Source organism: Maniola jurtina, chromosome 5 (genome assembly GCF_905333055.1).
Source record: "Maniola jurtina chromosome 5, ilManJurt1.1, whole genome shotgun sequence".
Lineage (NCBI taxonomy): Eukaryota > Metazoa > Arthropoda > Insecta > Lepidoptera > Nymphalidae > Maniola > Maniola jurtina.
The window spans coordinates 10,410,685-10,437,195 of NC_060033.1; the positions used below are offsets into that span (position 1 = coordinate 10,410,685).

The 26,511-nt window shown below is 35.3% G+C and overlaps 1 protein-coding gene across 2 annotated transcripts in view; it reads left to right on the forward strand.

Annotated features, from left to right (window-relative positions):
• Window positions 1–4,179: 4,179 nt before the first annotated feature.
• The window catches only part of LOC123865235 (dipeptidyl aminopeptidase-like protein 6), a 122,870-nt gene continuing 100,538 nt past the window's right edge, over window positions 4,180–26,511 (forward strand). For both annotated transcript variants that reach the window (XM_045906164.1, XM_045906165.1), the window contains exon 1: window positions 4,180–4,410. The gene's annotated coding sequence lies outside the window, so the exon portion shown is untranslated. The remainder of the gene's footprint in view (window positions 4,411–26,511) is intronic.

The window sequence follows — 26,511 nt, forward strand, 5'->3', positions numbered from 1 at the left end:
GTTGTTTTATAGTAAATATCTGCATGTATACAGTGTGCTTGTAAGTAAGGATCCTTTACACTACAGTTGATTTCTAGTTCGTACTTCATAGTATTAAGTATTAAATAATAATATAATATAATAGTTATTTCAGTTTTTAGTAATCCTATGTAAATATTTTTAAGCTATGATATTATATTCTGTTATTTTCAGTACGCCTGTTAGGCGAAGGCCTCCTCCTGTTGGTTACGTTTTTCTTAATATTTTATTTTATTACTCTTGCCTCACCATCAGAAGGGTCGCGGTCTAGCACTCCCACGGTGACCGGCCGGCTTGGGAGGCAGAGAGGGGCAATCTTGAATTTAAAGTTACTTTTGCTTTTGATTTTTATGCTGTTTTCGTGATAACATTTTGTTATTTTTGTTGTATTTTTGAATGTTCTGATTATTATTTGTCTCCAAAGTCGACGCCATATTCATTTCATACACAGAATTTTTAGAAAGCAATTCTTTTTGGTTTTTTAAAAATACTATTTTGTCATATTTCAAAATTGCGTTTCTTCCTTGCTTTCTTTCTTCTTCAAGACTTTTTCTTAATTCTTTCCTTTTTTCCAGAACATCTTTCGGAAAATCTTCCATTATGTAATAATTCGTTTCTTTAAGGCACTTTTTCTTTTTCAGCAATTCTATTTTTCTCCCCACTGAGGATAAAACTACTATTACTGGTCTCAACTTATTTTTATTTTTACCCATTCTTCCTATGTATTCAATGCAGTTTTTATCAAAATTTAAATTCATTTTGCTGTTTATTATATTAATTATGTTTTCCTCTAAATCTTGGTAGGTCTTCTCTTTTTCCTCAATGCCAAAGAAGATTAAGTTTTTTCGTCTAATATATTTTTCCAAATAATTTATATGTTGCTGCTGATTATTTATTTTTTCCTCCAGTTCATTATATTTCTCCAAGACAACTAAGAATTTTTCATCAATGTTTTTATTTATTGCGTTCATTTGTTCTTTCATATCTAGGAAGTCCTTTTTTTGAGAGTTAAATTGTTCTTTAATCTCTTCTAGCATGCGTGGAACACCTTCCATTGTTAGTTTATTATTCGTGGAGTAGTGCCTAATGTGCAGTGATATCTATTACTCCCGTAATTTTGTATATAGGTAGATAGTCCAATTTTTATAAGCTCAAATTAATGTAAGTATGGTAAGTATGTAAAAATAGTAATTAATATCTGTTTTGGTTTGGTTGTGCGGCAATAAATATGTAGGTATGCAGTGCACAAACGAATGTTTTTGTTCGCTCACCGTCTATTTCCAAATATTAATTCTTTAATTAGGTAATTATTTCCATTTATTACTATCAAACTTGACACAAAAGAAAAATAACTTCGTAGGATCTTCTCTTCTACTATTTATTGTTTCGGTTTACAATGGGCACTAGTTTACCTTGAAATTGGTAAGTTTTATTGTTGCACACGGAACATTGGCGCCATATTGTCACAGTCGTCACGCGTAGATAGAACGAAGATGCACTTTTTTACGTATTTATCGGTCACTTTTGATTACGATAACAATTGCACGTAATTATTGGATATAGATCTTCTGTTTATTACTAGAAATAGACTAAGTTTTGTACTTTAACTATTTGATATTCTCATAAAATTACGGAGCTAATATCACTACACTTCAACTGCAGCGCCCTCTTCATCCTACATCCAAACTTACAAACTTTACATATCGATACAATATAATAATAATAATATAATTAGTGTAGACGTAGGTGCCTATAGTTGATCACTGAAGGAAGCCCTTCTTATTTTGTTTATTAATTAGTTTTTCTGATAGGTAAATCCAATTACCAATTAGGTATAGGCTTAGAGATAGAATAATAGGTAATATAAGGTGAGGTTTATTCAATTTTTGTGAAGATCTGTTGAAGATTTTAGAAGATGAAGTACAGAAATCTTCAATAGCAGTAAATCGCTCGTGATATCATAACAGAAGACTGCACATAATATGCATATAGGTACCTACCTACATAAAATTAATAATATGGTGTAGTAGTACTCCAAGTCACAGCTCGACAGCTTTAATATTGTAGATTTATTATACCTACTGTAATTTTAACCCTTATCTCTAGGTTACAAAAGCAATCCCAAAGAGTAAAAATGTAACGTTCCATTGTAAAATTTTTTTAATAAGAGAAACTAGATTATTTTCAGTAAAAACATTGTGAAAGACATAGGTGTTTTATAACCAAAGAATCTTTTGAGTGGCCAAGGAAAGTTAGCTATTGAAAAGGTCGTAATGCTTGTATATAAAGTCTTCATAAACAGCAGTGAAGAGCAGATATTATTTTCTGCAAAATCTTAGTCAAAATAAAATAAAACAGTCAGCCGACGAAATAGTAGTTAAAACTGTTCATAAAAATATTTTTCTGTGAACACTTTCAATAAAGGTGAAATACGATTTTTGAACGCTATATTTTCAGTGAAAAACCGTCGTATTTCTCCGCATTGCAGATTAAAGTTCACAGGACTAATTAATGTCAGTATGACCTACATACGGATACATAAATAAGCTGAATGAAATAATATTATTGGAATGATTTTAAAATATTACTGTAAAAGTTCAAATAACCTATGCTTAATTTTAGTTTGTAGCATTGTTCAGTCAACCGTGAAGTGCTACGTCGCACCTCTACGACCAGTCTACGAATTTATTACTAAGTACAATAATTGTTATAGACCTTTAAATTCTAGAATTAGAAATGTACCTATTTTGTTTACCTATATTAACTATAGTTTAACCAAAGTTATAGCTGTTTAACTATACTTTGCTGTGAATATTATTATAATCGAATCTGATCCATACTATAATATTATAAATGCGAAAATGAAACTATCTGCCTGCTAGCTTTTCACGGTCCATCAGCATTACCGATTTTGACGATATTTGGTACAGAGAAGGCTTGAATCTCGGGGATGGACATATTTTAGTTTTTATCCCGGAAAAATTGGCTGTGACGAAGGGATGTCTATCTGATACGAGTAAGGATTCCATATTTTTCATTCGGAAGTGCGTAACCCTAAAAATTGAACTAAAATCATCATCAGCTTCAGTCAATGCACTTTAGTTTTTAACGATGTAACATCGTAGTTTCACGTAGGTTAAGTTCATTTAGTTTTTCATAAGACTCGTAAGTTTAGAAGGCGAAACAAGATAGGTGTATAGAACAACTAGTGAGTGTAAAAGGGACAGCAGATGCTGGAAGCTGTGAACTGTAAAGGTATGTTCACAGTTTGTGGACCGCACAAAGGATTCGGGGTCACGAGGCCACAGTGGGGAAAATTACCACTTTTCAAGGGAAAAATATGTTAAAGATGTGTGCAGTGATCGAGGTAAGCTACTGAATTAAGTCAATAAAGTAATGATAAACTAGACGATGCCCGTGACTTTATCCGTGTGTTTTTTGTTTTAAAAAATTTGTCTTCTTCTGTTTTTAAAACCTTCAAATGTATAATTATCCGGGATATAAAGTAGCCTATGTCATTTCTTATATTGTCCTTATGTTTTTCAATCTATCACTATGCCCGACAAAAATAAGACACTAGAACGGAAATATGGATTTTATGTGACGTGTGATAGATTGTAGATGTGTGGAAGGCAAGTAATCAGGTTTTTCGCGTATTCAGAAGCGTCTCGTCCAGGTAGAGGACCGATCCTTTGATTAGAAGCCGCGAACAAGTCAAATGAAGATATCATTTAATATCTAAGTAATCATTTTTGTATGTTTTAAATTTAAGTCGACCCGTTCTGTATATTAGTTTATTGGAGAGCAAAAGCTCTAGTCTCATAGACTGAATAGATTCATTCGTGTTCATGTCATTCACCAGATCTTTAACTACAATATATACATGCAAAAATCACACCGATCCGTTACTTCGTTGTCTCGTGATTGAAAGACAAACCAATAAACATTTTCGAATTTTTAATATTATGGCTAGTGATATGGCAGTGATTTATGTATGTACCATCGATTTTGGAAGCGCCGATGTATACCTACTGGATACATAATAGTCAACGATCTCTATGATAATAATAATATTTTATTTGATGGAGTGTGAACCGGCGTCTGGCAATACTCCTGAAAGCGCTGGGAAAATGGACCCAGTTGTTTCAGTCGCCCGCCGGAGCTCGAATCGGTTGGGCGAATCGGGTAATCCGAATAAGCGGGTCAAAAATCGAATTTATATCGATAAATAAATTAATCAAACATCAATTAAAAGCAATTTTATTTCGGTTTGATGTATTTTCAGTTACGTACAATTAGTGTTCGGTTCAATAAACTGTATATGTACCAGTGTGAGTGTAGTGTTAATCACAGATAGAGCAGAGTTAATGTTGAGGTTTTTGTGGCTAACAGGTGAGTACGGGTATATCATACTAGGTTTTTCACAAGACTTCGTCGGCGTCGATTAAGCTTTTTTGAAAACCCCGTAGAATCTCTTTGTTTTTCTGGAATTAAAAGTCTGTGTCACACACCGGTTCTTTAACTATGCTACACACATAATAATCAATCCATTTCTCTGTACAGCACGGAAGAAAAACTTATCTTACTGATATACAAACAAATATTGAGTTAGTTAACATAATTATTTTTTGTTGCGGCGTTCATTGTTGTAATATTAACCTAAAGACATAAAACCATGACCTGAAAATGGATTATTAGGCCACTATCATCTTGCTTCGAAGATCACGTTTAACCAAGAAGGGGTTATAAATTATAGTTAATAAGGGTTATAATCGTTAACCTATTTAGGAAAATGTTAATGTGTTATTATTTTGTTAGTCGTATAGCAACTGGTACATGTCACTAAATTCCGGGCTCTAGGGAGAAATCATGCGAAAAATATGTTGCATATACCTACTTGTTTTATTTCGTGAGAAAACCTGCATGCCTGAGTGTTCTCCATAACGTTTTCCAAGGTATGCGAAGTGTGCTAATCCGCACTTGGCCAGTGTGGTTGACTATGGCCAAACCCTTCTCATTTTATAGAGGAGACCCGTGCTCAGTAGTGAGCCGGTGGTGGGTTCATCATGATGATGATCATCATTTGATATTAGACTCCTGTGTTTGTAGTGTTTGTACTTACATACTAGAGGCAAAATATAAGTACATAGTGAGTTTTCATTCTATGAAGCTGTTCAATAAATTCAGTGTGTATGCGATAAAAAAATATTGGTTGATCAATAAAACATGGCTTCAATAGAAGTGTAATTAATTGACTTTTACAGAGAGATGTTATATTACTAGAGCGTGTAATGTCCCGCTTAGTGACTTTAATATGACTAGTCGAATGTAATACAAAAGTTTCTATTTAGATAAACTTAAACGATTCAAAAGCATTTGTAAGTCCTTATTCCTACCGAGAAGTACAATAAGAAAGTTGGAGGTTGTTTGCTCTTTTAAAAAAAATATTCAACAATATAATATGACGTGTATACAGTACATGGTATAAAACAAATGCAGTCCCGCGTATTGATGGAGTGAGTGAAATCCACACAATTTAATAAATTAATTATTAGTTATTGCCCAGCATCCGTTGCAATGCCAGATACCGCCGGTGATATTCATCTTTCAGACGGAATGCAAAGGTACTACTTGAAAGATAGAGCGGAGGAGGTGAGAAGTTCGTAGGGCATTGGGCAGTATCTGCAATAAAGTCGAGCATGCCCGAAGTAGTGACTACTGAGGTACCCATGTGAGATTTTTCTTCGCCCTCATGGAAAAATAAAGCGTTGCAATGCATAAACGGCTCTTGCGCCATTTATTCTAGGTATGAGATAATGTGAGCACTGTGGATATACTATTTTAGAAATCTTCTCGCAAGCCCCAACAACAACTGTACAAAGTATCATAATATGCAGTCTGATGAATGGTATAGGAACGCCTAAGGAATAAAAAAATCCTGGCCCCTGACTACTAGCGGCTTGGCGAATGGGCTCCATCCATTCATATTATTAAGGTTACATTTTCTTCTAGTTTTTTACGTATTTTGCAACATTGTAAACATATTTAAGTAAACATAGGAATGTAAAAAGACTATTTAAATAAACAAAAGGAAAACTGTAGATTTTTATCATTTCCAAGCTTACACGTTTGAAATCATTTTAGATGGGACGCTTTTTGCGCCTTATACCAGTAGGTATGAGGTTTGCTATTCCAGTCATGTATCACCCCTCTGGGCTAATAGCTGTTAATTTCCTTTCACCGTAAAAGTAAACCGCTTCGCTTTTAAATTGAAATGAAATAAAGAATATAAGGCACATTTAGTCCATAAACTTTTTAATAAAGCGCAATCTGATAAAGAACAAGAAGTAGGTTACTTTTAGTTGACAATAATTTAGATCGTGGGGTTTGAGTTGGGATAGATTTGTTGTTCGCGAGTTTGAAATAAGAATTCTTTGCAAAGTGAAAAACTTTTTTCGATCACGCTGCACTTATTTTTTACTTGTTAGTTTATTTATTTATTCGGTAATTGCACAATGCTATTGGCAAAGTTTTGCGGCCAATAATATTAAGTCATGTTGCTGATATTTAAATAGTTTCGTACCTACTATCATTACAATAATAGCAAGGAAGCACTAAAAAAAATTGTGAAGCTACTGTATGTGTATTGTTAGTACAGGGGTGGTGCGAGGCGGGCGCCGCACCGCCCTAAGATTGAGCAATATTACAAAAAAAAATTGCACTCGCTTCGCTCGTGCCTATAATAATAATAATGTCCAAAAGTTGAAAAAACACTTTTGGTGGTCTAAGTTATGAAGTTACATAAAACATGGAGATGTAAAAAAAATATGTGAATAAAGATTGCAAATTAGGGACCTAAACGGCAAAATGGAACCTCGCACCGCTGATAAAACGACCCAGGCCACGCTGCCGGTCCTGTGTGCGGGCTAGAATTACAATTAATTAAGGCCAAGATAGCATTCTAAAAATATAGGTTAAGTACTAGGAGAAGAAAAATCATAAAGAAATGTGTGCTTAAAGCAGCTGGGCTCGTGTGCACCGTAATTGCTTCCTCTATGTAGAGTCTACAGGAAATGCGGCGTGCGAAATGACCTCCTCCCTGTTGCTGCCTCCCGGGTCTCGAGTCGCTATAAATTCGAAGCGAAATGCAATTAAAGCACAGCGGGGAAATAAAAGTAGTACTTGACGTACATATTAAAACCATTATTTATGTCATCCCTACAAAGAATCGTGGTCGAGAATAGTTTTAACCGCGTTTTTAGAATTCCGTACCTTCAAAAGAAAAAGGAACCCTAATAGGATCACTTCTTTGTCCATCTGTCGTGTCTTTCAAGACCTGTCAAGGGCATCAAAATCTACAGAGTTCTTCCCGTTGCCCTAGAATCATGAAATTTTGCAGGTAAAGGAAAAAAATCTGAAAACTGTGAATTTTGGCTTTATCACAAAAAAAATTAAAAAGTGCCATTTTTATATGATGGTACGCAACCCTTCGTGTGTGAGTCAGACTCACGCTTGACCAGTTTTTTCAGTAATTTCCCTGAACATTAATAGTAAAGCACTCCTGTTCCGTATAACAAGCGTTTAAATATTTACAAGTGATTCCGTGAAGTAGAGTTTCAATAAGTTTTTACTGAAACTGAGTCTTTAATACCACATTTATATCTCGATGCTTTATTAATATTTTTAGTATCCTAATAAAAACAATTAAATGCAGGTGATAATGCAGACGTACAGACAGGTGGGCTAGGTGAACCATGTTTCATTATACGGAACCCTTAAAATATCACAAAAAAATGATATTATATTACTTTTGAAGCAGTGGTACAAAACGGATTTCAGTTTAATGTTCAGATTATTTTTTCTCCCGCTCACGTAAGCTGAGCTAAGCTAAGCTTAACAGAGCAGAAGTTGTGAGTCAAGAAAAAGATAAAAATGTATATAGTTCACTACGAGAAACTAATTCGCTTCCTGTCCAAGGCCCCGTAATAGTTTGAACCAGAATGAATTTCATTTAAATGTTTTACTTCTACTCTGAAATTACAGTGCTTTTGGTTCAATAGGTAGGTACTTATTGTTATGCCTTCCGTATTATTGACTAAGGAAGAGGAATATCTCTACCTACAAATTGAATAGGATTCTTCGATCTAGATAGTACGAGTACATTTTGTGCTCGACTGTGATGAATGACGATATTAATTAAATCCACGAAATTATTCAGATAACTTATAAATTATATCTAGGGTCTCAGGGTGAACAAAGTGGACAATCTAGTTGACAAAGTTTACCCAACCGGAAAGTTTGATTTTAGTTCATGTTTCAATTATATTATTAAAACTTTATAATCTGTTTGCAAGACTGATACAAGGTTCAGCGCTGTTTTCATAGTTTATCTAAGCACTTAGGACGAGACTTTTTTATTATTATCCGAGTTAGAAATAAAAATATTGTGACGAACTAGAAGAAAAGCTATTATATTACACAAGGTAATAAAAAAAGAAAACATTAAGTACAATGATTTGGAAATTGATACTCATCTAATGCTAGATTACCACGTGGATATGGACATAGGTTCAACTTTTGCATTGCTTAAAATGGCCGAGCATTACGATTACGAGCATACGTAAATATATATAATAACTTGGTTGGGACGCACGTTTTGATATTAGGTTCCAAAGTATCATGACGAAATCAGATTAGGTACCTGAACGTGGAACTCACAGAGAAAAAAACTGAAATTAATACAATGAAAATTCTAACAATACCGAACATAACAACATTGGCCATTAGATTCATTATGGAAACAACGCACGCGAATTATTTTCATAAAAACCCTTTTTTTACGATATCGCGTCCATAATGAGGCAGTTGTAAAAGGTTTGAACACATTTCTTTCTTGGAATGTTTTTCGCGTTTGCCTGTCACATTACATAGAATTTTTGGAATCTTGTAGCCTAGTAAGTAAAGCAGAAGTGAGAACGGCAACATATCTAGATAAAGGCAAACTTCTTGAGATAATCGTTTTCACCCGGATTTAGGGTTTTTCAAATTCCGTGGAAACTCTTTGATTTCCTAGGATAAAAGCAACGTATACCTATTCGTTTCCAGGTAGCAAGCTTTTTCTGTACTAATTTGCTGATGCTCGCGACTTCATCCACGTAGATTTTTTTTGAAAATGCAATGGGAACTCTTTGATTTTCCTGGATAAAAAGTAGTTTATGCCCGGTCTCGAAATGCAAGCTATTTCTGAACCTTTTTATCAAAATTAGTTCAAGTATGGGCCATGGGAAAACAGTAAAGACACAGAAGACAAGCAGGGTCATTACAAATTCAATAGAAGATGAAATTATTTTATTGCAACAAGTGATAAAATAAACCAAACCATTATTAAACTTTAAATTTAGCTCAGGTTTGAGATTTTTTGTTGAGAAACGCTGTGGATTTAATATTTACCACCCTATCGACCAAGTTAAATAAGATATTATGTTTTATTGAGACGCGTCATTGGAACGTTGAAATTGAACGGAAGCTGAAATTCAAGACCGTATAGAACGCTGGCAGCGATGTTGTGGGATGTATTACTTTTGATCGAGTTTAGCTCAAGGCGTATTCCTGTATTTACAAGAATATTTTCGGTAAAATCAACTCGCACGAAGTGTTTTTGCTCAACGTTTCTGATACGAACCGAAAAGGCATGAATTTTGACCCTTCTTGGCGACCGTAGTCACTTGCCACATATTATAACATGCGTCATCATCGTCATCATTAACAAATCGCTATTGAGCATGGTGTCCTCTCAGAATGAGAAGGGCTTGGAAATAGTTTACCACGCTGGCCAGTGTGGATTGGATACTTCACACGCCTTTGAAAACATTATGAAAAACTCTCAGGCATACAGGTTTCCTTTCCTCACAATGCTTCCCTTCCCCGTCAAATCAACGTATACTTAATTGTTTAAAACTGATACCTATTTGTAGAGTCAACATCTGAGGATGCTCCGGTGTCGGAACGAAGAGAGTGTGTTTTAGAGAATTTGTGTATGCGTGCTAGTGGTGCATATATATTGCTTGGTTGCTTGATTTTCCTGCATGTATAATAGCAGAAGATGGATGGTGTATAAGCTACATTTGTATTAGAAGATTGTTTGGTTTGATGGAAATTGAGCTCGTTGTTATTCGTGTATCATGATTGATTGATGTATGATTTTTTTCATTGATTGATCGTGATTTACGCAAAGTAACGCCTGCTTCTATCCAACATCTAAGATTAGCGATTTTATTGTAATCCAATATTAATTGTAAAATAACAACCAAACCACTGGCTTAGCGTGCTTACCGAAGCACGGACGGAAAGTGAAGATCAAAATATACCTATTGGGTTAAAGTCACTATGAGAAAATAGAAAAACAAATATTAATAAAGATAAGAGAGAAGAAGAGAATAGAGAAAATTAAGAATTCTCTCTTGTGTAGGTACAAAAACACGCTATAGCGCTCTCTATGATTAAACATACTAAAACATACTTTTCTACTCCCTAGTGGTATAATCCGTATTATCGGCAATAAATTGCTCCTGTACCAACTCCAGGGAGCACATAAATCTGAAGCGTAATAAATAAGAGTTTATCTACACAAGACCTAATCAAAAACAAACCAATATCTAGACTCACTTTCAGTAGTGTCTACGCTCGTACATTCATTTTGTACCTCTTTTGTATAGTCTTTTTACCCGACTGCGGCAAAGCCAAAAGGAAGGGTTATGATTTTATAAATCGTTATTTTCAGTATTTGTTGTTTAAAAACAGTATAGATGTCGGAAAGTTTGCCCATTAGTAAAATGTTAGGCAACCAAGATTCTGGTTTATTGTAGCTACGATCGTTACTCAACAGCAATGTAGCCAACCGTACCAGATTTTCTTCTGTCTGTCTGGACTGTACTTTTCTTTTCTTTGCAGAAGACATTGTTTTTATTTTATGTAAGCTTAAGAATGATATTATTAACCTGATCGGCTTTTAAATGTGGGGATAGTCTAGTAATTAGACTGCGGCCACCTATTCTGGAAGTCCGGGCACGCACCTTTAACTTTTCAGTCATGTACGTTATAAGTAATTAGATATCATTGGCTATAAGGGTGCAGAAAAATCTCGCGAGGAAACCTGCATGCCAGAGGGTTTTCAAAGATATGTGGTCTGACAATTTACACTTGGTCAGCGTGGTGGATTCTTCTCATTCTGAGAGGAGACCCGTAGGTATAGTCCACGCTAGACAAATAGTCGACCCTGAACTCAACCGCAAGACGCGTCGCACTAGCATTTTTAGGCGTCAGTGGGGCGCAACGTACGGAGGAGAGTAGCATACCAATCCGCACCCCGCGTTCGCCATCTGCATTAGTGTGAGTGTTTCATCCGTACACAGTATACTCGTGAGCACGTGGAACAATACCTGCACGAGCTCGCACTCACATCGTAGGTCAGACGCAACTATATTTAATTGGCGGAAAATATACTCAGTAGTTGACCGGCGATGGGTTGAAGATAGTGAAGATCTATATTTTTAGCTGAGTAGAACTAAAATACCGATCAGCTTAGCATCCTAAAATGTACTGTAATTATGTATTATTTTTATCGGTACAAATGTGATAATCTGTAGGTAGGTACTCTGTTGAAAAAAGAAGGTTAGATAGGTGAGTATATGAGGTGTAGACAATGGGTAGAGGCTAGAGCCATTGTAATTAAGAGCGGCAGCTTAGGTAGAAGGGAAAACAAAGGATTATCCCTATCTAATTAAGATAGGTATATTTTACGTTTAATAATACATAGTTACTCCAAATATTTGATATCAGATCATGCCCGCGACTTCGTCTGCATGTATTTCGCTTTTTAGAAATCCCTTAAGAACTTTTTAATTTTCCGGGATAAAAAGTAGCATATTATGTCCGTCCCCGGGTTACGAGCTATCTCTGTAAGTACCAAATTCTGTTAAGATCGGTAAAATGGATGTGCCGTGAAAAAGTAGCAGACAGACAGGCAGAAACACGCATTTATAATAGTATTAAATAATATATTAGTAGGTATGTAGTAAGGATGAAACTGAAGTAATTAGTAAAATGTTAACCAGTACCTTTGGCGTATAATACCCGGAAGAGATTAATTCAGTCAACAAATTGCCAAATGCCAATGCCAATTTGTCACCAATGTTCCAAGAGCTGTTTTCACGTCAATTTTCAACTTGAAATATTGACCACCATACTGTTAGAGCCGAGGCCTAACCACGGAGTGGAATGAAGTCCAGTCTTACACGTTAATACTTAAAAAGAAAAAGAAGAAAAAAGAAGCAATAGGTATATTAATTCCCGGGCAAGGCAAGCTATATCTGTAACAAATTTTATTAAAATCAGACAGACAGATAAAGAGACAGGCAGGCAGACTTTTGCATTTAAATATTAGTATGATGGTTGAAGATTGATTAATAAAACAAAACACGAGGAAACTAAAACGCTGCGCCTCGGCTTCACCACTCTGCCGGTGTGCATTGCGCTTTAACGTTTCATCCTTGTAAACGTGTATTTTGAATGGGAAAGAGATAAGGGGTACAAGATTTGGATGAAATGGAAAGGGATGCGAGACATGAATAATTCATAGGTTGTGATTCAATGCATAAACGTCGTCATCTCTGCTTCAAATGCTGGCATTAGGGTGTGTATAACTTTGAATACAAGTAACTTCATTTCACCTTACCTAAATTAGGTTGAAAATGTGATACCTAGTACCTATTTTTATTATATCGATTGCTTTGGTGAACAATGTTATGTCATCATCTGGGTTGAAGTGATGCTACCACGATAGTACTATAATATGAGCGTATCTCATCCCACCCACCACTTAGGTCACCAGTAGATGATTAGCTCAGTTTGGATTGATTACGGTGACGAGCCAACGATGAAGATCTGTAGGAACTAGGTCTGTCCGTATAGTCGGGCGGCTATAATAAAAGAAACTAGAAATCTATAAGCGTGAAGCTCGCCCGACTACGACATACATACACGTGTAGAACAAAATTTTTTTTTACTTTGTAGTGGTTTTAGAAGTCAGTTTTTTTATTATTGTACCTATTCTTTCTACTTTTGTAATTTTTTGGTAAAAATGAAACGATTAATTTACTCGCAAGAATCACTGCAATACTAAAGAATGAATAAAGAGAATTTAAAATGCACAATCATAATAAAATATAGTGTTTGATATCTCTTCATTATTAACAAAGCTCGCCAAGTGGCTTCAGGAATTGCACTTCGCGCTGACCTCTGTTTGAAAGTCTGAGGGGAACAATGGCCGCCCGCCTCACAAAGGTCATGTGAACTTAATTGCTTCAGAGGGAACGAACAATTTTTCACACTACTAGAGGAAAGTCAAAAATAAAGCTTTTGACTGCAGCTCTGGCCTCGTAGAACTGTATGCTTAGTATGAGATTTTAAATCTCTCAACGATGATAGTTTGAGAGTCAAAACAATTCAGCAATTCAGTTAAAACATTAGAGTAAAATTGATCTAAACTTAAAATTTTAAACCTACAGCCAGTACTTCAATTCACAAATTGGCCTGGGGCCATTAGTTTACATAATATTATGTTTAAATTTGAAGTGATTAATTTTAGAAGGTAATGCAGAAGTATAAGGCTCTGACAGACGGACAGACGTACAAGTGCAATTTCACTCAAGTAAACTCGGAGACCTCGCTTCGCACCGTCTATTATTCATTTTGACTGATAATGAATAATAATTATCAATGGTTTGGATTATTTTCATAAAGTGTGAGTAAGGAAAAATATTGGAACAGAATTTCACACTTATTTATTTAAAACATACAACAACTACATACATTTATTAACACCAAGTATGGACCAATTCATAAATATGAGGCTTAAAATAAATGAAATGAAATGTTACAAGCTTAAACACACGTTATTGATGAGTAAATTTTGGTTGGCGGTAATCCCTACATGTTCCGGCCGATATATTACTCGCTCGCCCATAAATATTTGACTACAATCAATCGAAAAACCTACACATAACTCAGGAAAACTTACTTTTTTGAAGCATTACGCAAAATTAGTGTTTGCCAGATGCTAAAGGTTTTTTTTAAAAGTATATAGGCATGTGCTTGACTGCAATCACGCCTTACAGTAGAGGATGATGGAGCCGGCGGAGCGCAGCTTTCTAGAAGTGTGTATTAAATGTTCGGGTTTTTAAGCCACTAATTAAGACCTTTGCGCTAGATTACAAACTATTTTAGTCTTTATATACTTACTTACATTGATGCATGTTTTATGACAGATAGTAAATATTTTAGGAAGCGAATTAGAGTGGAAACCCGTGCTCTGTAATGAGCCGACCATGGGATGATCATGATGATGATGAATCTTAATTCACTCAACGTATATCTTCTCTTTTCCATCAATCATTTATCACTCATGATTGATGGAGTCGTCAAAAAGACGCAATTCGAACTCGAACGCATACAAAGTCACTGAAAGTGTGATTTCATTAATATTTGCTTCCGTTGTTATTATTTTCATGTTTGTTTCATGTTGTTTTGTTATTGGCTCCGGTGATTTTATTTGATCGTGAAATTCCCAAATATATGCATAACCAGAATAAAAGTTTATCTCTGTTAAAATAAAGTTCATTTTTGTTTGTGCTTATGCGATGTGAGCTTCGTTAATTAATAATTCATTTTCAGGGTTCCAAAATACTTTTTGTCGTTATTGACGTCAGTTATGACCTTTAGATGTTAAAAATCGTTGGGCTTTGTTACCAAACTTCAAAGTAAATATGGTAATAATTGCCCACAAATAAGGTCCTGGATACTACATATTTATAGGTATGCGGTTTTTGTGTCTTCTATAATGTTTTTTTTGTAAATTCATGTATCAATCATTCTTACAAAGTAATTCATACTGGTATTCCATATCAGCTTTTGCCTACGACTTACTTAGTCCATCTACAGCAGTCGGAAATAATGTTAGCTATCAGTGAAAAAATTTCAAAATCGGTTCCTTAGTTCGGGAGATTTTCCCTTACTTACAAACTTTCTTTTTATAATCTTAATCTTCTTAGTGTAGAAATGAAATAAGTTATAAATAGTACGCGATAGCTCGAGATGGCAATCGGGGTATGAGGCGGGGGGACGCCTGGCAGACCCGCACGCACCGGGTTAGCGCGGGGGCTGTGCGAGCGTGCCGGACGTCCCCATCCCGATTGCCATCTCGACCTGTCGCGTACTGAGGTCTCATGTGCTGTAGTGCAGTCGATCCTATAGAGTAGAGTCGTACTTAACCGAATACTCTATATTTAAAAATAACGTAAAGGCCAATTTAAAAAATAAATTAGGAATTTCAAAGCGCTTTTATTAAATCCCAACAAACGTTATAATAATAATTCATTTCAAATAATTTCACCAACAAGTGAACGTCGACACTGCGGGACGTTTACATAATTAATCACGGTACACGATTATACTGCAGTGAACATTTATTACATACTCGTAGGCCGGGAACTGGCATCTAAAAATACCTTATGAATTCTGTATTTCATCATCATCAGGTCTCTTGTAGGGACTTTCACACACCACGTTCTTGAATCCAACACTTGAATCCAAAGGATTCCTGGACTCGTTTGATGACGTCTGTTGATCTAGTGGAGGGAAGTATTCCAACTCTTCGCATTCCGGTGCGAGTTCGCTATTCTAGCACCTTGGCTAACGTCTAGACTGCGGCAAAGCCAAAAGGAAGGGTTATGATTTTAGCAGTCTATGTATGTATGCATGTATTTATATATGTATGTATGTATGTACGTATGTATGTATGTTTGCATCCAAATTCTGTGTGTTCCACCGTAGTGCCTAACTACTGATTTTGATGAATGAGGTGTCAACTGATTCCGGGGGTAAGGGTCCGGGTGACATAGGCAATGACATAGGCTATATTTTATACGATAAAAAATTGACCTAAAGGCTGTCACATCAAAAAAAGTGGAGGTCTCCAAAAATTTTTGTTGCTAATGTATCGAGTGGGATGTCAAATGAAAGAATGAAAAAAAAGTCAAATGAAATCTTTTAAATTTTGACATTGTTCTACTTGACTAATTATTGTATTAATTGCATATTTGCATGCCAGAAATGGTTGAATACACTGGACTCATTGTATGCTATTTGTACCACCTTTTGTCAGTATTCAGCAAATAAAGAATTTGATTGATTGATTGATTGATATAAATGTACAACAACATTAAAATATATCAAGCGACAGAAAAACAATTTTACTCTAATATTTCAGCGTTTATTAAAACGATCGCAGTCGGGTTACAGTTTTCAACTTTATCTTGGTCGAGATATGTAGCCCATTGCCTCTTTAGCTTGGCAACCCGTTGAGTTACGAGTTATATTTGTTACTTTGCTTCTCTAACGGATCTCTTCATTCCTGACTTGATCACGTAGAGAAACTCTACGCATAGCTCTCTCCATCGCCCGTTGAGTCACTCTGAGCTTTCTTATATTTCTTTATTATATATTTATGTAAAAATTTATTTAAGAAACTTTGTTTTCTTTGATCTCTTTTGCCGCTGCGACAAAAATTGAAGAGATAGTTTTGCCGACAGTGTGTGGTCAAAAAATCGTGCCATACAGCAGCCATATTGATTTATTAAAGAAAAATATATAGCTAGTCTCACTCAAAATTATGTAAGAATTCTAACGATACCACACACATCCAAATCTGTTTAGGCATTTAGAAGTTATGATGGAATAAAGAACATCACATAAATGCACCTTGAAAACATTACACTTCTTTTTGGGCAGTAAGTAAAATTAGCCGATAGCCAGTCACTGCCTCGTCGGCGGTCAAATGCCTTAGGTCGTATAGACAGTTATTTGTATGATCGTTTAAGCAATAATTCATGTGCAGCGTAGAAGTGTAGACTGTAGGTAGTTACTGGCCGGGCGTGTACTGGAAACCGTTTACATAATTGATCATGCAGCCTGTAGTGAACGGGCCGTTTCAAATGAAATAGGCTTAGGCCAGTCAGCATACATCATAAATGTGGGGTACTTTGTACAAAGATGATTAACAAAATATCCTACCTGTATTACAGAACTGGGATGATGCCTTTGTCAAAAATGAATTATTTCTTGGGAATTATTAAATAAAGGGACTTCGGAAATTCATAAATTCTACGTCCCCTGTTAGTTTTAAGTGTAAATATAACCATTTTAAATAAGCGATTAAACTAAAATAGCATGTCAAATCATTGTGGCGTCACATGCCAGTATTTCATATAGGCTCGCATACTAAGCATTTTCAATTACCGATTAAACTAAAAAAGTACGTCAAATGTTTATGACGTCATATCTGTGAATTTCATAGAAACTCCCTTACTAAGCGAACATGTTGATGTTTGATAAAAAGTCATAGATTTGACTAGTAGTCATCATCCCTAACAACTAGACAAGCAAACTAGAATACGGCTCGGTGGTATGGAACCCTAGCTACCAAGTACACAAGGACCGTCTAGAAAGCATACAAAGACGATTCACCAAGTTTTATTCTATTGGACAAGACAAAAGACTAAATTAAATTCATTATCGGACAGACGCAAAGTTCATGACAGTATTCTTCCACAAACTTACAAACGGAACCATGGATAACTCGGAACTGTTGAGTCAAATATCCTTCAAAGTACCCTCCCGTATACCGCGGTATCCTATTCCTCTGTTCACTCACCGAATAAGTAGAACCAATCTAGGTCGTCATTCGTTAATACCAAGGTTTAGTAGTACATATAAGGAATTTTTGGACAAGGACATTACCACGGATCTGTTTTGCGATAACCTGGCTAAATTTAAAGCCAAGTTGTTCAAATCATTGGATTCCTCAATAGGATAACGATAATTAGTGTCAGTCCCTAGCCGTAAGTATATTGTATTGTATTTTAGATGATTTAGATAATTTAGCTTAGTTTAACTTAACTTAACTTTAACTTACTTTCCATCTTATTATATTCTTTTAAAATTTATAACTTAGGTATTTTTTCATAGTCCTTAGGTTAGCTATTATATTATTTTTTATATTTTACTGTACGACTTATGTTTATGTTAATGCATGCTGTGACTGCCCGTAAGTGGAGTTGCATAAGAGCCCTAGAATTTAAGGAACAACATGTATTTAATCTAAATGTGTAACTCTGTGGGCGGTACTATAGTAAATAAATAAAAATAAATCCCTACTGCAACAAATTATAATAGAATAGATAAATTGAATGTCAAATATTTGAAAAATCTCAATGCGCAACCTTTTCTACTGTTGTGTGTAGAAACACAACACAACTTTTAGTAGTATTTACAATTTTTCTTTTGCGATATTTACGCGACACAATATAGCGGCCGCTATGTGATAGCATTATAATCTAGGAAACCAGAACTTTATCGAAAGGCATTGCAGTGGTAGAACAATGCGCACGATGCGCACCATTAATCAGACGGTTAAGTTTAAACTTTCAAACTTGGCCGCGCTGCTTTTGCCTTATTAAATTAAACCGACCGGCCGACTTTTACTGATCCAATGCTCTATTACTCGCTTTTTCAATGGAATATAAAAATTAAATTAAAAATTTAAAAAACCCCCGACACATAAACCTCTAAAAAGTAAAAAAATAATAGGTAAGTATGTATGGGCCCTTTAAGAATAGTATAAATAGTAAAGTTTTTATCCAAGCGCTCGTTGCGCCAGGGGACCGCTACCTATCATAAACTATGAAAGTCATCTGTTGTAGAAAGAATAGTCTTTAGCGGTCCCCCGACGCAACGAACGCTTGGATAAAAACTTTACTATTTATACTATTCTTAAAGGGCCCATACATACTTACCTATTATTTTTTTACTTTTTAGAGGTTTATGTGTCGGGGGTTTTTTAAATTTTTAATTTAATTTTTATTTCACGCTTTTTAAACTTTTATTCATAAACTAGCCGATGCCCGCGACTTCGCCCGCGTGGATTTAGGTTTTTTGAAATCCCGTGGGAACTCTTTGATTTTCCGGGATAAAAAGTAGCCTATGTGCTAATCCAGGATATTATCTATCTCCATTCTAAATTTCAGCCAAATCCGTTCAGTAGTTTTTGCGTGAAGGAGTAACAAACATACACACACACACACACACACACACACACACACACACATACAAACTTTCGCCTTTATAATATTAGTGTGATTACCGTTTATTTGTGCCATTCTAAAACCCAATTTCTATAATAATATAAATCCAATAAGGCAGCTAATATCTCTTCAAAAGTAACATCAATGTTATGTTAATTATACGTTCCATGAAATATTTTTGACCGAACATCACTAAATCAAGAATTATCTGAATGACATAGTTTAACACGACCAAAACGAGATATCTCTTTCTAACATGTCGTTGCTTTAAAAATGTACCCATTTTACGTAGTCGTATAATAGTTCGCTTTTTTTAAGATATACGATTAAATTGAAATCGACTTTCATCCGATGAAATAAGGAATAAAGTGGCTTGTATGTCATTTTGTTTGTTATTGCATGTCAAATTTTTATTTGACATAACTTTCAAAAACCGGTCAAGTGCGAGTCTGCCTCACACATGAAGAGTTCCGTACAAGTTTTTTTTTATGTAATGACAATTCAGTTGTCGGATTTTTCTGTTTACTTGGGCCACAGGAGTAGAGTGCTTGGGCTATAAGATATTGCTACCTGCCTTTCATGATTCTACGTAAACGGGAAGTACCCAATTTATAAGTTTTGATTCTCTTGAAAGATGACACACAGACAGACAACGAAGTGGTGAAGGAAAACATCGTCAGGAAACCTGCATGCTTAAGAGTTGGCCATAATGCTCCCTCAAAGGTGCGTGAGGTCTGCCAATACGTGCTTGGCCAGTGTGATAGCTTCTCATTCTGAGAGGAGACTTGTGCTCAGTAGTGAGCCGGCGATGGGTTGATCCTGATGATGATGAATTTTAAACGTATTTTGTCAAAGTAAATAAGCTGAGTTCAAGCAGATAAAATATAAAGAAGGTGCACCTAATGCATCATCCAAACCTGCGCGACAAAGCGACTACGATGCGGGAACCTCAGCCGCGCGGAGGGTCATCGCCTCCTACGATATTTAATGGTGCCATGCACACCTACGCGACTACATCTTTTTTTTTTCTACAGATACCTACTGAACCCTAAAAATAGTTTGACTATGGTTTGGGTTTGGTTTGATTGTTCGTGGCCTTTGGTTGACTGTTGGATATTATAATTGAATTGATGTTTTCTCGTTTAACTGTGATTATAATATTTTATAAATTAGAAACTCCGCGCCTACGATCCAAAGTATCGGAGTTTTCCAAAACATTATTTTCAAATAAATAATTATGTATCTAAGCAACGTCCATCTTGACAGCTTGACATTTGCCAATTGACATAATATTATGAACCTCTGTTACAATAGTGAAAGATCCCAGGGCCACCAGCCGTCACGTATTTTCTGACGAACGAAATGTGGACGATTGAGTAGTGTTAGTATGTACTAAGAACGCATGCCTACAGACCTGCTAGCTTGCTTAGACGGCCAATTTTCAGGTATCAGGTAATCAAGGTACATAAAAACATTACTTACCTCATGTAAATTCTCCAATTTTTTTAATTTTTAGCTGATTTTTTATTATATTAATAATTAATTGACATAAGTAAACTATAAGAGAGTGAGAGAGAAGTCAATATATCCTCATACATGTCTTACTCAGTCTCATGCGCGTAGATAATGATGCCCTCGCGCTCAAACCCACAGAGGCATTAAAATTGAATTTAGGGGATAATTGGATCTGGATCGGTCTGTCTTCTTGTAAAAGGTTTTAAAATAGTTGTCTGGTGGACATATATAAAAATGGAGCATCAGAATTTACGTGCAGTTAAGTAATTACTTATTTTGGGAGCTTTAAAGCGTCTGCAAAGCAATACGGCCGACGCGGGAAGTGTCTGGAAGTATTGGCGACATATTTTTAAGGATATTGCCTAAAATATACGTAAAAATCAGTTTGGAGAATTTACGTGAGGTAAGTAATGTTTTTATGTACCTTGATTATCAGATACCTGAAAATTGGCCGTCTAAGCAAGCTAGCACGTGGGCTAGGCATGCTTTCTTAGTACTTACTAACACTACTCAATCGTACATATTTCCTGTGTCAGAAAATACGTAACCTCTGGTGGTCCTGGGATAAAAGTAATAAGAAAACCAGAAAAGAGCTGATAACTTCCAAACGGCTGAACCAATTTTTTTGGATTATAGCTAAGAACACTCTCGATCAAGCCACCTTTCAAACAAAAAAAACTAAATTAAAATCGGTCCATTCGTTTAGGCGCTACGAGGCCACAGACAGATACACAGATACACCGATACACAGATACACAGATACACAGATACACAGATACACAGATACACAGATACACAGATACACAGATACACAGATACACAGATACACAGATACACACGTCAAACTTATAACACCCCTCTTTTTGGGTCGGGGGTTAATAAAATATAAAGAAGGTGCGCCTAATGCATCATCCAAACCTGCGCGACAAAGCGACTACGATGCGGGAACCTCAGCCGCGCGGAGGGTCATCGCCTCCTACGATATTTAATGGTGCCATGCACACCTACGCGACTACATCTTTTTTTTTTCTACAGATACCTACTGAACCCTAAAAATAGTTTGACTATGGTTTGGGTTTGGTTTGATTGTTCGTGGCCTTTGGTTGACTGTTGGATATTATAATTGAATTGATGTTTTCTCGTTTAACTGTGATTATAATATTTTATAAATTAGAAACTCCGCGCCTACGATCCAAAGTATCGGAGTTTTCCAAAACATTATTTTCAAATAAATAATTATGTATCTAAGCAACGTCCATCTTGACAGCTTGACATTTGCCAATTGACATAATATTATGAACCTCTGTTACAATAGTGAAAGATCCCAGGGCCACCAGCCGTCACGTATTTTCTGACGAACGAAATGTGGACGATTGAGTAGTGTTAGTATGTACTAAGAACGCATGCCTACAGACCTGCTAGCTTGCTTAGACGGCCAATTTTCAGGTATCAGGTAATCAAGGTACATAAAAACATTACTTACCTCATGTAAATTCTCCAATTTTTTTAATTTTTAGCTGATTTTTTATTATATTAATAATTAATTGACATAAGTAAACTATAAGAGAGTGAGAGAGAAGTCAATATATCCTCATACATGTCTTACTCAGTCTCATGCGCGTAGATAATGATGCCCTCGCGCTCAAACCCACAGAGGCATTAAAATTGAATTTAGGGGATAATTGGATCTGGATCGGTCTGTCTTCTTGTAAAAGGTTTTAAAATAGTTGTCTGGTGGACATATATAAAAATGGAGCATCAGAATTTACGTGCAGTTAAGTAATTACTTATTTTGGGAGCTTTAAAGCGTCTGCAAAGCAATACGGCCGACGCGGGAAGTGTCTGGAAGTATTGGCGACATATTTTTAAGGATATTGCCTAAAATATACGTAAAAATCAGTTTGGAGAATTTACGTGAGGTAAGTAATGTTTTTATGTACCTTGATTATCAGATACCTGAAAATTGGCCGTCTAAGCAAGCTAGCACGTGGGCTAGGCATGCTTTCTTAGTACTTACTAACACTACTCAATCGTACATATTTCCTGTGTCAGAAAATACGTAACCTCTGGTGGTCCTGGGATAAAAGTAATAAGAAAACCAGAAAAGAGCTGATAACTTCCAAACGGCTGAACCAATTTTTTTGGATTATAGCTAAGAACACTCTCGATCAAGCCACCTTTCAAACAAAAAAAACTAAATTAAAATCGGTCCATTCGTTTAGGCGCTACGAGGCCACAGACAGATACACAGATACACCGATACACAGATACACAGATACACAGATACACAGATACACAGATACACAGATACACAGATACACAGATACACAGATACACAGATACACAGATACACAGATACACACGTCAAACTTATAACACCCCTCTTTTTGGGTCGGGGGTTAAAAAAGTTCAAGAATTGTTTTAAATATCGCGCCGGTACAATATAAGTGTATGCAGCTACAACTAGGCTCGAACAGTATTCAGTACAACTTTCAACAGTATGTAGGTTTTACCTGCTTTATTGAAATACAGTATTTACCTATGTCAAAAAGAAATTCTTTCTCACTGATTATTAAATAGAGGGTCTCCCAAAATACGTAAAATCCACGTCTTTTGTTAGTTTTAAGTGTAATAACCATTTGAAATTATCGATTAAACTAAAAAAAACACGTCAAATTATTATGAAGTTACAGCACACTTTTTCATAGAAGCTCGCATACTAATACGTTTGACAAAAAGATACTGATTTGTCTATACCACACTATAATATGTTCTCCCTTGTATCTATGCTTCTAATATTTCTACTTTTCTCCTGGTAGAGCGGTCATGTGGTCATAAAGTACAGTGGTGTGGCATCCGAATCGCCTCCATTCCTCTCTGACAGTCCCTTTCCTTGTAAACCCATGTAAAGGGATATCCATTGCACCCCTCTTTTGATCTGTCCATCTCGATCATGGACTATTCCTCTATTCAAGACTAATATTATCAATGCGAAAGTATGTCCGTCTGCCTCTTATCTGTCTGTTATCTTTTCACAGCCCACCCAATAAACCGATTTTGACGAAAGATACAGAAGTAACTTACATCCCGGTCACACATATTGACTACTTTTTACTCATAGTATTTTTAAACAATCTACTCAATCAATAGGATGAATTAAATTATAATTATTTAATGATACATTTTAAAATTTTAGCAGTAATCATGTACCATCGCAATTGTTTCCACTTGTAGAGAGACGTATTACAGATCGTTTACCTAATTGATCTTAATAATTAATTTATTGCACTACACGGATTACCTAGTCTAGGAATTGCAGCATCAGTAAACGATCTAAGCAGGTACCTAATTATTATTTAATAAAATACATTGTTAAAACATTAAAACCAATCGCCTGATTTGGTTTAATGTTTTAACAATGTATTTAATAAATATATCATATAGGTTTATGTTATTTTATGTTATTTGAGATGAAACATAGTGCAAACAATGATACGGTATACTTTTATTTGCATGTATTCAATAGATATTTGGGCAAGAGACTGGCTTTCCATAGCACAAACTAGGATCAGTTTGTGGGCTAGGAATTTGTTTGGCACTACCATGTTTAAATATTTTTCGTGTGTACAGTAACTTTGGGGTTTTTAGTCAAATAAAGATTATGACCTACCATGTCATGGTAAGAGATTTTTATAATATACAATAAAGGCAAAAATGCTAAGTTAAAGTAAAAAAAGCAGGGAAAAATCTCAAGTTAAAGTAAAACATTTTTCGTTTCATTATACAATACTAATACTCGCACAGTAACCAGCTCTTGGACTATCTAATTATATTGTAGCTATAGTCCAACAAATCCTCATACATTGTGTTCATGTAATTTTGTATTTCCTTTATTCGCTAGCCGTCAGTAGGCTTATACGAGTTGATCGATTTCAATATAATATAAATAGGTACGGTATGTTTGCGATCCCGATATTATTATTATTTAATTATTGCAAATAGTGTTTTGCAATAATTAAATTTATTTACATTATAAAATTTATTAAAAATTTATTATTATATAGTCAAAATAAAATGTACCTTTTAATAGTTTGAAAATACAAGTTTGCTCATACATCTGATACGGTGGAAAGTTTTTCAGAATTTAAATCTGTTCTTGCTAAAATGACAACAACGAAGGTCCATTTTAACCGGACTTTACAGTGTTTCGATATTCGAATTATATCAACGTTGTCGAAATGTGAGACTCGTACTATATCAATTTATTCCTGGTTCTACGCTACTTTAAATGCAAAATGTTGATTGGAAATTGTGTTATATTTAAATAGGGTAAATTTTCGCTATAGGTACTTAGTCTTTTCAAATACAGAGTCACGGCCCATACCTACTTATTATTGTTTTTCATTCGTCTGGTAGAGAGAACAAGGGTAAGGTTTGCGGTTCGATTTTCAATTTAAATACCTACTTTAAAAGAACTTTTTATCAGAGTTGCATATATTATGTGCCTAGTTAAAAAAAAATTCTTGCTCTACGTATTTAACTAAAAATATATAATTTCTCTTTTAGGTTAGCCTTCTTCATTTTATAAAGCACCTTTAAGTAAGATAGGTACCTATTCATGAAGTACCACCAAGTAACATTGAAATCAAGTAACAAACTGCGATCTTTAAAAAACTCTACGATTATATATGGAGTTTATGGCCCAGTTACCAAAATAAATTAAACAGACCATTCTCAAATCACTACCCCATACTATAAATGCGCGGCAACAGAGCAATGGATCAACATGATTTTTTGCATGGATATAGTTAAAGATGTGCCATGGAGAATGACAGATCAGAGGTCCTATGGGATTTTTAAAAACCTAAATCCACGCGGACGAAGTAGCGCGTATCGACTTATATTCCAATGAAATGAATATTATCGATAATGTTGGTTCGATCCATAAAATCATACTTATTGCCTATTCAAAACCAGTACACAAGTTAAGTGCCCTCAAAAGTCCATAACGGGCGGGGAACATGGAAAGTTTGCCTCATAACGGGCGGTGCGCAAAGTTTGCACTGTACTTTATCGGCTAACTAGAACATAAGAACAACTTTGATAAAATGATGCTTGGAAGTCAGAATCATGCCGCAAGTGAAATCGGGGTTTTAAACAGGGATGAGAAGTGAGGTTCATTAATTATACGCGATTTTCAGATTTTTTTAAATTGTTGAATATTTTTGGATCTACATTCTATGTAAAAGAAAACGCTAAGATTGCCTTTTAGGGATCCGTACCTTAAAAGGAAAAGGAACCGTTATAGTCACACTTTGTTGTCCGTCAGTCTATTTCTCAGGAACATGTGGAGGTATCTATGTGAAGTTCATAATATTTATTTCGATTACATACTTACATTAATGTAGTTGAAGATAAATTAATTTAAGCAACACTTCAATTCAATTCAGTTCGATTCTCTTTATTGCAAAAGGCTAGTTTACAGATCATAGAAATTGTTAGTGTTCTGCCAAATCCTGCCTTAAGGCAACTCAATAATCTCCCAGTATACGGAACCTACGATACGGGAGTCCAACTCGCTCTCGGCCAGTTTTTTTATGTAATATTAATACCAATCCGAGAGTTATCAATATTCCGTAAAATTTCTTAGCAAACAGCGTTTACAGAAATGAAAATTGGAAATAACGTCTTATTTAAACGAAAGTATTCATTATCTTCAAATCGAAGGAGAAGAGAAAAAAGGAGACGCTTTCTTTGTATAAACATGTTGTTAATATCTTTA